Consider the following 14,759-nt stretch of genomic DNA (forward strand, 5'->3'; position numbering starts at 1 on the left):
GACTGGTGCCGTCCGCCAAGGTATATTAACAGATGCTGTGTCCAAATTTGTATCTTTTTTAAGAGAGAATATTTAAAAACCTGAAACTCACTCACAGTCGTAGCTTTTCACATCCACGCACCCATCAGGGAGATAACCTATTGTTTTTGCAGACCAAGTGACGGTTATCTTAGCAATACCATCAGACTAAACTATTCTGCATTCTACTTTGGAAAATGTTGACTGTGAAAAGAAGAGTGGAGAGTATTTGGCCTCGGTGAATATCTCTACTCTACTGAGTGCCTTCCCTTTCGTCTGTCCACTTAGCATGAGACACAATGAAGTATCCAAAGACCTCCAACCCTCAGAGCAATGAGTGCAAGCTGTCTATTTATAGGAGGAACAGACATACTTAATGGGAAGAGACTGTCTGTGTGTGTGTGTGTGTGTGTGTGTGTGTGTGTGTGTGTGTGTGTGTGTGTGTGTGTGTGTGTGTGTGTGTGTGTGTGTGTGTGTGTTTTCCCTTCTTTTCTGTCTGCCTCAAATGGATTTTTCATCTTGCTTAACCCCATCTTTACGTTAGATTGTCAGATTGTAGACATGATCAAGGTACAGCTGATTACAGCCATTGTGTGTCCACGATGTCTGAGTATGGCCTTTGTAATCAAAGCAATTTTCTCTTAAATGACAATATGACAATCAGCTCATAGCCATTTGTAAAAACTAAAGCTCCCACAATGACTGTACCATCACTGTGTTTGCTATGATAGTTACTGCTGATTGGTCGTGAAGGCTTTCTACATGTTTCATCACCGATGTCAAAAGAGGAGCTGATGATTGCTCATTTCCTAACAAACATTTGTGTTTTTTACGCTGCTACAAGAAGGAACACATTTTGTCATGCAGAGAGCGTCATTACCCTTGTCGCCGTCTTCCTTCATGATGCAATTAGGTTTTTTTTCACCACAAAAGGACAATTGTATTTTCCTTTATTATAGCAGCTGCTTGGATCTGTGAACTATAAAGCATATGGCAAAGCCCACTACTGACCCCGCCTTTGCAGTGCTTTTGTTTCACATTAGACTAGTAGCATTAGAAAAGCTTTGAAATCCTCCCACATCCATCCCACTCTCATTTAGCCCTTCACATCCTCAAACCACAAGGGCCACTGGAGGCTGAAGATGTATAGTAGATGGATGTAGAGGAGGTCCAGAGAAAAAAAGCATGACGGGGAAGCTGAGGGGAATGCCAGGTCACTTAAATGGTTCAGGCCATGACCTTTTGCCTCTCTCGGTCTATTACCACTCTCTGCTGAAGATGTAAGAAATGAGGTCTGAGGAAGGATTAAGTGACATCTATGAAACTGGAATAAACACATAGGGAATAAAAGATCTTAAAGAGAAAGACTGTAAACGGTCTCTTTCGAATGAGGTGAGATTCAGTCTAGCAGGTCTAAGGTAGGTTTTCATTTCAGCCAGGCATAAGAAAAATTCATTTGCAAGCAGCAAAGGAGATCAGAAACTAAACAAAGAAATGAGGTGCTTTTGTTTTTTTTTAAGAAAAATTACAGTCCCCTGAGTCAAAAGAGTTGAAAACCTCAAGAGAAGGAGCTTTGTGATAAGACCTTGTCTATGTACCACAAAGTGAAAAATTGAGACTTTCTGTTTAATAGCTCTGTTCAAGGCTTTCCTCACCAGAAAAAACATAATGCATTGGTTATGCGTCTAATTGTTTTACTCTTGCCTTTTCCTGACTGCCCTATTGACTGACTGACTGACCTGGATGTCTGATCTCTCTTTTAAGACCGCACTTTTTGACCAGAGACCATTGTTTGCATATGCCTCCTATCAGTCTGATAGTTCCTTTAAACCATGGCCACATTTTTTTAGTTAACTTAACCTAGGAGGTATAGTTGCCTGCATCTAACAAAACTGTAACCATAGACAGAGCGGAAATAGACAACTTTTCAACTTCCCCTTCCCCCCAGTGTTTCCCTGTGGTATCGCTGTCGCAAAGACAGTGTTATTAGCCTGGCTACTGTCCGAAATAAAAAACAACTAGCTATGAAAAGAGTACAACACCCTGGTGTATTATTAAGTAGGCAGGTTTTGTGAACTAGTAGAAAGAATGCTGGTTTTGCCCTGTCTCAAGTCTTGGTGGTAAGAGGAAAGACATCAACCAGGGAAACAGACGTTGGCACAATACTGGCGCTATCCATTGAGTGAATGCCCGTCCGTTCACTCTTGTTTTACCTCGACTTCTCTCACTCTCCTTCTTTGCCTTCTTTGCCTCCTCCATCAGAGGGATTCTTTTTCTTTTACACTGTAGAGTTTCCACAGTTATCAGTTCTTCCACTGTTATCTGGGGATAGCGACCAGGCAACGATGCCTCTTCCTGTTTTGGTTGCGCAATGGCAGATGCACTTCTATAACATCAGACTACTCATCCCTTTAGTTTTAGCAGAGGGAAGGACAACACAAGAGGTCACTTGTTAAATAAATCATTTATTTTAATAAAATATTTCAAAAGTCATATTGGTAAGAATTCATTAATGAAAACAATAATACACTTTCTAAAGACACAAGGTATTGCTTTAAAATCTGATAGGCACTGTGGCTGTTCCTGCACTGTATGTCCTTCTGCATGTGTGAATCAGCTGACACATCCTGCTTTGAAAGTCACAGGAAAGCACGTACAAAATCAAAAATGCTCATATTACAGTCACATACAATGTAGAGAAGGTGCCCCATTGGCACAAAGCAATTACAAAACCAACACACACACACACACACACACACACACACACACAAAGCCATAGTCCGCAGGCAACCAGAGAGAGACAAATTACCTCCCTGTCAGATAACATCAGACTCGACATCATTTAATTAATTTCAGTGTATATTAGCATTTCTTATTGTGATTTTTTTTCTCTTTTTGCTGTGTCTCTGTCCTCCTCGCAGACTTGTCCTGAGGAAAACATCAGTTTGAAAAATGATCAGCCTTCTTCTGTCTATTCTTCCAGGCACTTCCCCTGCATATCTCTCCTGTCTCTTTTAATCTCAACAGTGCAATTGCATTTGAGTTGCGCTGGGACTGAAAGTATAATTTAAAGGGAAGACAGGGAGACATGTCCCCCTTATAATTTTGTCTTCCCTAATTTTTCCACCTGACTTCACCTTAAAGGGTCTAAGGTGAACTCACCTCTCCTCTCCTCCAGAGAAGTCTTGCAGTTCATGTTCACTCCAACAATTATTTGTGGTTGATGTTCTAATAAAGTAAAAATAATAAAGGATATGTGCCAAAGGGTTGCATATATACTGTGTATTATTCACCTGAATAGAGAACCGTTAAAAGCACATCACTTTTGTTCGTGAAAACTATAATTGTAGCTTGTGGAATTTGCCAGCATTGAAATGGAAATACCGTTCTTTGGTTGGACCATTGATTTCAGAACCATTTGAGACATAAAATAATGGAGTCATGCTTATCTGCACTCTAATCTCTCTTCCACTTGGCATGGTGATGCATAATGAGAGATGTAAACCCACTGCTACAATACAATAGCTACTGTGTGTGTGTGTGTGTGTGTGTGTGTAGGTGTGTAGGTGTGTGTAGGTGTGTGTGAGTGTGTGCGCGTGGCTTATTCTTCTCTCACTGTGTGGATATGTTCAGTCATGTTGAGGTGACCTTTTGTTTTCTGCTTCATGCTGCTCACACTATAGGGAAATTTATGATTAGCAATATAAGTACAGTTTCCTCCTTTGTAAATAATCATGTATTAACACATGTACACACATACAAAATATGATATGACATTCATTTTCTGTATAAGTGGGAAAATAGGGCTATTTTCTAAGGAAATAATGAATTTAAAAACACAAAATACAGTCAAAGTGTTTGATCACTTCAGTGCAAATGATCAACTTTAATTAATAAAGTTGTACACCACACAAAATAGCCATAGTCTTCTGACTTTCCTCACAGAAGTCATGGGAAGTTATTGTAGGCTTCTAAAACAAAATGTGAAGAGTGGTGCACAGTGCAAAGCTCTAACTTGAACCTGAAAGTAGCTTGAGTTACCAAAAGTTAACCATACCATAACTGGAGAATCTGTGGGTTGAAGTATATTCATATGTGACATATTAAGAATAGGCACTTGGCTCATTTTTTCTAGCAATATGAACAAGTTATTACTACTAGAGCCACTAGAGGGCAAAGACTATAATAATGCACAGCCTCTTGAAGAAAGGTCCTTGATTCTGAATGTTACGACAAAATTAGAAGCACTGAGCCTATAATAAGCATTTAAACATAAAAGCAGTTTATTTGGAAAAAAAAAAAACATTAAATCAGGATATCAATCTTTTATATCTTATTTTTCCTTTGAAAGTATAACATGTAAGATATGGTACATAGTAAAATATGACATGTTTATCTGCAGAAAGACCAGTTTCAGATTTGTTGGTAGCTGCAGAGAAATATTTGTGTTGGCTTTAGTCAAATATAATCCATCCCTCCATCCCTTGTACTTCTACTAGTGGAAGCTGGAAAACCTACACTCACTTTTAGTAGAGGAAAAATCCAACAGGAGTTCTTTTGCAAAGCTCTGACTGTGAGAAAACAGTTTCTGCCTGCTGCTAATGGCAGCTGGGTCAGTCTGTTACCAACCCTGTGTCCTTGCGTGGAGTCTACTGGGGGCTTAATCTCCTGCTGCAGTCACTTGCAATCGAACATTGGAGTTTCGCTCTTGTACATTTCAGAGCAGCCACAACTTTTCATATAACTAGATTGTCTGGAGTGGCATCTAGGCTGAAAAGACATTTATTTGTAAAGGCAGGCCTTTGCAGAGAGTACAGTTCTTTGATACAATTCTGGTGAGGACTATCACTGCAGAGTCGAGAAGACATAGCAGGGACAGAGGAGGCAGAGGGTGCCTTCAACTTTAAACCACATCTGCTGGATGCTTCATCAGAGCATCATACAACTTTTATTTCCAATGTAAAACGACCCTGGATATGTAAAATCAATTACCTTCAATTGCAGAGTTCTTTATGTTCACCAATCAGCCACAATATTAAAACCATCTTCTTAATATTGTGAAGGTTCACTGTCAAGGCATGCTCATAAGACCTCTGGGCGTGTCCTGTGGTGTCTGGCACCAGGACGTTTGTCATGGATCCTTTGGGTCCTGTATGTTGGGGGGTTGGCCCTCCATAGATAGGACTTGTTCCAGCACGTCCCGTAGATGCTGGATCGGATTGGGACTTGGGGAATTTGGAGGCCCGGTCAACGCCTTTGGCTCTTTGTTGTGTTCCTCAAGCCGTCCCTGAGCAGTCTTTGTGGCGCATTGTCCTGCTGGGGCGAGGTATTTGGATGAGTGGTGTGTGTGAAGCAGCATCCACATGAATGCCAGGACCCAAGGTTTCCCAGGAGAACACTGGATGTTATCAAGATGATCAATGTTATTCACATCATCTGTCAGTTATTGTAGTGTTGTGGCTGTTTGTTGTAATGTGAAAGTCAAGCATTATGTTGCTCTTATAAATGTCGTTTGTATTGCTTTAATGATGCAGCATGACAGAATACCTATCCAGAGTACTTTGGCAATTCTGGTCCTAGTCCTTCCATGTCATGACATGAATGTGGTCATGAAACTGTATATTCCTTCAAATATGAGTCATAGTAATCATCCTACCTCTATGTAGTCTCTCTCTGTTTCTTTTCTTTCCTCCTCTACTCTGTATTTTTTTCACAGTTAATCCCCTCGCATGCACACAAAGTCACGACCAGACAGTCTCCCATCCACTCAACACCACCCAGGGATGGCACTATCTGATATCTCCCTAGCAGATTAAGGCCTTAGATTGCAGCACCATAAACAAGTACCTGATCAAAGCTCTCTGTCACGGATTATCTCCTTCAGAAACAATGTACGGTAGGATTGACACAGGTAAAGCTGCAAAATGTCAAGGAAGCTTGGTTTTTTATTGGTTTTCAGCTCAATAGTAGTACAAAAAGTCCAAGAGACATTGTCTGGTATTTGAAAGAAAGCATCAACAGTCGTGCTAGTAAAACGTGTTAGGATTTGGAAAAAGCTTATTGGGTGTTGTCTGCCATTACTGGCGGGCTCACAAATATGAACCAGGCAAGCTTTTTGTAATTCTAGTAGGTGACAAACCTGCCGACTGTTACTCTCTCTGCTCTCTCCGTTGGAAAGATTCCTGAAAATAGAGGTTGCAGAACTTGTGTTATCCTAGAAACTTAGGAAGATTAAGAAACAATGTTTTGTTTCATATGTTGGATTTGTCTCGTCAACATCTCAATTTTAAGATATATCATTGTAGCGAACTAGGAGTGCAACTAATGATTATTTTCATTGTTGACATCAGTCAGTGTTTTCCAATGCCCAATATGATGTTCTCAAATGAGGGCCCAAAGATAATCAGTTCAATGTCATAGAGGAGTAAAAAAAAACCAGTTAAAATCCGATTTATGGGTGATTTCACACCAAACCTGTTCGGTTTGGTAAATTTTCCCATTAGTACAGTTTGTTCGGGCTAGAGTGAAAGCTCTTATTGAAGTCTGGTGCATACCAAACAAGGACTGCTAGGTGGGTGAAAAGGTCTGCTTCCAAACACACTCTGGAGCGGTTTATGTTGTAAAAAGCAAGCGGACCAACCACAGGATTTTTTTATAATATAAGTGTAATTTTAGCACAATTTCAAAAGCTAAATCCATCTGCTCATCATGAAATGTTCAGTAAGCGATCTTACAATTGATCTGTACTCTATGAGCCATGTTTTTATGTAAAAACATTTCATGGTAACACGAGTTCATGTCAGTGCTAGTATTTTCCCTGATTAATAGTCGAAAGCTGTTAAAACTGCTGTGCTGTGTCCTACATGTACTCCATTTACTTTGTCAGTTCATTTAAGTCCATTAAAAAGTGTGTGACAGTGATCCCACAGTAATAAGCCCCCAGTCATTACCATACAAGACGCCTCCTTTTCATCCTGTCTCTACCTGTTAGTCATTATTTATAACATGCGGTCGATTTGCAGCCTAATATTGCTAATAATTAGTCGTTTCTTCCTGAGCTCTGTGTGACACCAAAGAACATAAATACTCAAAAACATTAAAGTGCTGCATAAATTGCTGTAAAGTTTCACCATGTGGGACCTGATGAGGCAGTTACCTGTCAGTCTGCATAACTTCATGTTTACTTCTTTTGGTTCGTTTGTAGAAGTCGGTGTTAATGGGGACTGGAACAGAAATGCAATGATGAACGATTTTTTTTTCTCGTGGTTTGGAAAAAATTATTTGAACTTCACATGTGAAAACACCCTATGAAGCTAAGAATTTTTTTTACTAAAGAATACTGAAACTAAAAAAATACTCAACAGTTATTTTAATTGCTGACAACTAATGGATTGATTGATGAATTGTTGCAGCTCTACTGGAGACTTGTTGCCTTTCTGAGACTTTTGTCATTTTGAATCGAGTCTTTTTGTCAGTGAACAAAAAATTCTACACATTGATTGGAGTTTTACTGCCATGAGCAATCCTCAAGAAGAGGGAAGGAAAGAAGTGATCCAGTAAGAAAAAGTAGCAAGAACGAGGCAAATTGCTAAGCACTAACAGGAAGCACCTAAAATGTTGGTACAGGCCAAAGAAACTGATTTGGACTACAGCTATGTTAATTTGCTATTGTCAGTTATTCTTCTGATAAATCATTTAGTCTGAACAGATCATGTTTATAATTAAATTGTATAGTTTCCCAAGGTGATGTCTTCAAATTTCTTGTTTTGTCAGGTGGACCAAAATGAAATGATGATTCAAAACAGAGAAAAGCAGCAAATCCTCACATTACAAAAGCTGGAAACGGAAAATTAATATTAATAACTGAAAAGATTAACTTTCTATCAAATTCATTGCTGTGTCCTGAGGTTCAAATTAGTATTCTGCTAGCTTCTTTCCTGTAATATTCTTTTGTGTTTACAAACTTTCTACTAAGTGAAAATGATTGGAAGAGGGGTGCCCTTTCTCCCTCAAATTAAAAACAGCCAATGAGTTCTGCTGTGTCCATCGAGAGGAAAATACAAAAGTAAGGAAGGACACTGTGCTACTTTAATTTTTTTTCTCTCTGGAAGGGGGTGTTTCAGGATCTAATTGATGAATAGCAGCTATAACTGGGAGCTGCGTCCTTCAATTGAACTTTAATTCACATGTGCATCAATCATTTTCCCCCTTTTACAACATAATGGATACTCACAGCTCTGATTACTGTGCATTTTGTCCTTGTGATGTGATGTGATGTGTGTCTGTGTCTTTGTGTGTGTAAGAGAGAGGGAGAGCAAGAGAAATGGGGGATTTTTCATTGGAAATGGTAAACAAGATAGAAGGAAATCTCCCCCTCTCTCGCTCCCCCTCTGTCTCCATTATGAAGTAAACAGGGCCTCAGCTGTGCTCTTTGCACGCCCCACCACTCAAATATTGAATTTTTTGTCCTTCATACAGAAAAACCAAAGCAATGTGAAAGTGAGTGCAACAATCTCCTGAAAGAAGAGAATGTGTGTGTGTGTGTGTGCGTGTGCGTGTGTGTGTGTTTGTATTAATCAATTTCACACTGGTCCTCAAGGTAATTCATTAAGTTTCAGGGTTAAGACATGGTTTTTGGTTAAGGTTCGGTTAGGGAAAGGTTGGCATTGGGGTGAAGTAGTTATGTTGGGGTTGACACTAGTCTCCAGGGAATGTATTTAAGTCAATACAATATCATCTTAGTTACAGAAACAACACAAAGACCGCTCAAAATTCTGCTCCAGTGCTTGGAGTGGTCCAGTGCTCACCAGTACACACTACCAACACTTGTATATGTTACTCTTTGGATTACTGTGACTTGCACTTGCGCTTACATTTCCAATCTCGCTTGCTCTTGTCTTTCGGTGCTTCATTTTGTGTGACCCACTAAATGTAAGGACTGTGTCAGCCAATAGTCAGACTGGCAATCAGGAGCACCAGGGGGAATATCCCAGTACTCCCGGTGGCAAGTACAACAGTCCCCATTGTGGATCTGTAGCAAGATCAATTGCTGTACCTGACATTGCATGTTCTGCGATGTGACTATTGCGCATGGTTTTTATATTGAAATTAACTATATGCTCTATCACGTTCCTGTGTCTGCCTTCCTGCCTAGCTTGATCTGCTCTGTGCAGCTTGTGCAACACTCAGCGCGTATTGTCCGCAGAGCAAAGCGGGAAAAGCCGTTTCTGGGATGCTTCTGAAACGGCACTGTGGCGCAGCTGGTGGAACCAAGAGGATTGTATGAAAAGGGACGCTGACATGCTGATGGCTGCTGCCTTATTCATGTTCAATCAATGGATTCACTGTGATTAAAGCCGCAAGGAATCAGTACAGTTGTATTGTTAGGCCTGAAGTGCAAACCTATAATTTACCCCAGGTAATTTTATTAGTCATGTTTCAGTCCTACATTGTAATAAATATGGATTTTATTCATTTGTAATAAGTCAGGAATAATAATGAGAAAGGCACTAAGTGTTGGTGTGATGCTGATCAGCTATTACTCTGTGCAGGTAGTCCAATTCATTTTTCTCTTTTATTCTCAGCATGTTTAGCCGCGCTACCAGTCTTTCCAGCAATCAGGATCAGGTGCATGAAAATTGGTTTCATTCCCCTGCCTTGTGTAAAAGCTTCAAAGGTGAGCCGCTAAACAACCTACCAGCGAAACACGCCTTCCTATTCCAATAACATCCTCATCAGTGTTGAAACCAGAGAAGGCGCATGCACATCAAATGAGTTCGCCTATCACCCAGTTGCTGGCTAATGAGATACCTAATTTAATTCATTACCGTGCCATACAAGGGTTTGACTAATGAGAGTGACCCTTTGCTGAATACAAAACCTACATCTGCTAGTAGCGGCAGGGGGCGGGAGAAGTGAGATGGCTCTCCTGTTCTTGAGACACAGTAGAATCTTTTTTAGTGACTATACTGTATTCAAGTCTGTCAGATAGAGAGATTTGCTTTAACTATGATTACAGACTATTGAACTATGCGTAGTCTATATCGATGTCCAGTATAGGATCAAATGTCAAAAATGGCTTATCTCACAATGTTAAAGAAAGTGAGAAAAAAATCCTGGATCTGTCCCTATATCCAGATTCGATCCAAAGTTAATCTATTCCGGGCCGAGACCCATCCTCCTTGCAAGTTTTTGGAAAATCCCTTTTTGGAGTTTTTGTGTAATCCTGCTGACAAACTAACCCACCAACCAACAAAAAAAACGGACACGGGTTAAAACATTAGCCTCCTTGGTGTAGGTAATAATCAGTGCTAAAACATTGGTATCCAAATGATGAACGCACTCAAGCACTGCTAGGGGATGCAACTATGTCATGGCAGGTGTATTGCTCAGTACCCAGAGAAGCTCAGTCTCAAGTGTAATTTTGATTGAGCTTTTTTGAGCTGCAAGCAGCAATACCACAGGCCAACCAATCCGCCCCTTTTGAACAGCATGTTTTGAAAAGGCACTGCACAAGTACCATTTAAACAGAGAAGAAAAGAGACAAGAGGTCCTGAAGGAAATACAGTTAATTTCAGACAACACAGATGCATGAGCAATTATGATCAAAGCCAGAGCAAACAACTGGCTGAGTCTCCCGAAGGACAGGGACCAGATGAGAGATTTCAGGATTAAGCACCCGAGCCGAGCTATGAACCCAACTGAAGCTCAGTCATAGAGAAAGGGGTGGACATAAAATGAGAGGGAGATGAAGGTGAAGGTGCTGTGTTCAGAATTGTGCTTGGTAACTGTAAGTCCAGAGAAATAAATGGGCTTTTGTACATAATTCCACTAATATATACCGAGCAAGAACTTTAAACATGTTTGTGGTTGGTCATGATTTTAACTTGGCTCAGTTCTCAGGAATAACTACACTATATAATAAAAAAAGGACTGCTGGAACAAATTGCAAGCCTTTATAGAAAGACCCTTGAAACGAGAGGAACACCCCGCCTCCTTGTTTCCTATCTATTTCATTTCTCATTTCATTTCTGTGTGACAACATACTGAAAGCGAGCCCTTTCTTTATTGAGAGGGCCTCTCTTTTTAGCCAGTCAAACCAGTTGTATAGGTGACAAGAGAAGAGGAACACATTCATCCACAGCCTCGTATGCCCTTTTACATCTCTCTAGTCTCTATCTCACCCTGCAAGCACAGAAGCCTGGAAAAAGTCCATTAAGGCCTATCTTAATGAAGAGAGACAGGACACAATGGCACCCTCACAGAGGTGAGTGGTGATCAGAGAGGTAGATGAGGAGTCCAGCTCGTCCACTCATTCCCCAGTGGACAAGAAGAGGCTTTGGACTTCAGCCTGTGCCAATACAGCAGGACTGGCTAATGAATGGAAAGGCAGGACTGCCGGAGCCATCAACTCACCAATCTCTCATCAGCACTGCTCCCACCGGTGTTTCATTAATATACTCACCCTTCTCTTCCCATGGCTTTGTCTGAGGTGTCTGTCCATGCCACAATAGCTTTTGTTCACTCTGAAGTGGAGAGTTAGAGCTCCCTGAAGGGGAAAATAATGAGTATTTATGTGGTTTAACTGACCTCCACTCAAGATGAGGCTTTCCCAAGTTCTCTCTGACAGCAAGCCTGTCAACGAGATAAAAGGCCTGCACCATCAAACATGTTAACTGCACTGTAAAACATCTGTTTATGTTCTTACTAAAGCTGGTCCTTGATTTTATAAAACAATGAATTCAGATGCAAGAATGTGCACAGAAAAAGGGCCCCTGGAAGTTTTTTTATGACTCAAAATTATAGGTCTAGCAAGGATGGATACTGTGCTCAAGATAGGGGTTAGAGGTTGGTGGTTATTCATTCAAATTAGAAGTGGTCATTCAGTGCATATGCCAAAAAAATATATAAATAAACGTGCGGGTTTTCATTCACAATTCAAAGGGTAATATAACCTTGCCATTTGAGGTGACCTGTCAAGTTTCATAAAAGAATAAACCATCAATGTGGAACATACTTTCAGTCAGCAGGGGGTTGCTTTTTGCAGTTTGGCACTGGGAAAAATGAGCAGCAAGGCTCATTCTGACACACTGCATGAAAGCTTTCTTGAAGTAACAGTAATATGCCACATTTACCATGTCGTTCTGTGCGGTATTTCTGATTTAAGTGGAATTATTTCAAAAGTGATTTAATGGGATCACTAAAAAGTGCTTTAGGCTTATTAGCAAGCTGGAGTCTCTCTGGAGAATTCGTAGCTCTACAGGTCTGTGGACGACTTTTTGCATTGTTAGATCAAGAGGTGAAGGACAATTGAGTGATAAATGAGTGAATTAGATCTATTGAAACACACACCGCCAACTCATATTGCTCTGCTTGACAAAACGACCCAGGTACAAATGGTCATTTGCGATTTTACGGGATGGGATGGGTCAGCTGTTCTCCCCAAATCCCAGTTAAAGAACTCACGTAGCAAAGTTGTATTGGTTCATCCACACGTCAAGTTTCAAGAGCAACCACATCTCTTCCCATCAAGCATCCCCTCTAGCTGCTCTCCAAAGGCCTACAGTTCACCTACAGCAGATCACTCCAGCAGCTTCTAATCAGTCACAAAATGCCTTCACATAGTGCATTATTATAGCGAAGTCACACTTCCATTGTTTTATCAGACCCCTCTTCCCCTTACAGCTCACCCCAGTGCATTGAGAACCTTGAATGGTCTTCTGATAAGAAAGGTTGACAGATTGGATATCCTGCCCCCCTCTTGGCACCAGGCCTAGGAGGAGTGCCACCTCCCTCCCAAGACGCTGTGCCACGATTGTAAGGCTGCTCAGAGAAAAGAGAAGTTACTTAGTGGAGGGGGATGTTCCCATTAGGGTGATGAATGGCCTAATTACTGGAAGTAAACAGTCCCTGGGAGATGAAAGACGAACCGGGGTCTACCAGGAGGGATAAGTCACTGTATTACAGGCTCCATCCAGCTTGGATTAGGAAGGGATGTAAAGCTTGATAATGTGTGTTTGTGTCAGCGTCATCTTCTTGGAGTTTCTTAATCCTTGTTGCTTTTCATGTATCGTCGTGTTGGATGGTTTATGCCTTGGTCTCGAGTGACGGGGTTTTTTTCTTCCAAAAAAGAGAAGGGAATTAGCCTTTTTTCCTCACCTCTTCTATTTCTCAGCGCAGTTGTGGTACAGCTTATTGGAAACAAGGAAAAAGCATGAGGTGCTCCTGCCAAAGTCTTACAAAATGTTGCTGTCCTTCCTGGGTCAGCAGAACTTTTCTTGTGGCCATGTCTAATTGGCTGTAGCTCAATGCATGGATCCCTAAACCGTCCCTGCTGCAATGAGATAGTTAGCCTGCTTCATATCTAGAGGATCAGGGGATTTTTTTTCATGCTGATTTGCTTCTGATCTGGTGGCTTTTGTTGGTGATCTACAAAAACTCTTTTCAACTCGAAAATCAGGGCTACAATCCTGGAGTCTGAATGTGTAGTTGATGACATCTTGAGGAAAACTTTCTAGCATGCATTACATTGAATATGAACATAGGTTGACTATACTGTATGACATTCCTAGTAGATACATATCAAAATATCACCTACAAAATGTGTGTTTTCTGTTTAAAAAGTACAAATGTTGGAGGATGGGCATCTTAGTAAACTCACCCATGTTTCACTTGAGTGGCTAGGTCTGATCTCAGGCACACAGCTGACAGTTTACATGATAAAACAGAAAACACATTTAAGGGATTCAGTTTGGACAGTGAGCTTTCGACATTGCATCACATCTGACAGCCGCATGCAGTTAGGACACAATATGAGAATGACTGCAAAGGTCCTAACTTTCAGGTGGGTATTGTATTTCACACTTTTCACGCTGGCTCAGGTCATCACATTAGCACACGGTAGCAACATTGGCATCAGGCAGATGCTGATGTCGTTCTTAAAATCCATTGTGTTGCATCATATTTTGAATCTATAGCTAATTTCATGCAATGCAAAATACATGTTTGAGAAATGTATCAAGGGTTCTGAGCTGCAGATCCCTTCAGAGGATTTTTTCATCTTATTTCCCAAAGGGCTTTGTGTTATGTAGAAAATGGAAAATGGAGTCTGTGGTTTTCATGTCCAAAAAAGCTTTCATGTTTATGTTGTATGACACCCATTAATATTCCCTTTAAATTCCAAATCTCATGATGTTAAGCTGCCTATTTAAATTAATGTAATATGTGGTTCCAGCATTGTAAAACACATCGATTGAACAAGACTGCTCTTATCCCAAACGCAATGCAAAATTTGTTTCTGCAGCAAGAACCCATGGTGGAAGAAACATTTGCTTGGTTTTATACATTTTGGTTTTCACCTGCAAGCTTTTCTTTTCGATAGGTTGGCCTAGTCGGTCACTGCAGTCAGTGATTGCTGCAGTGTACATGACAAGGTGTTGCACATTTTGAGAAGCTTATTGCCAATAGCTTCCAGCAGCATGAGACAGGAACACCTGTATACTGATTGCTGATGTGCTATCCAAAGCAGGGAGGCCAATCACTTTAGCTTGTGCAGTGGAGCTAGCCCATTTACTGACCAACAGCCAGGCAGAGTGACTACATGCAGCACCACAGAAGTCCTGTCTTTGAACACTTGTGAGCTAACGAGATACATGGAGTTCTTTTTAGTTTTGATTGAGGGAAACATTTGTTGCAAATGTTCCCAGTCTTTTAGCTAGTTTAACTACATCCTGCACTAGATG

This window comes from Pagrus major, chromosome 9, assembly GCF_040436345.1.
Source record: "Pagrus major chromosome 9, Pma_NU_1.0".
Classification (NCBI taxonomy): Eukaryota; Metazoa; Chordata; class Actinopteri; order Spariformes; family Sparidae; genus Pagrus; species Pagrus major.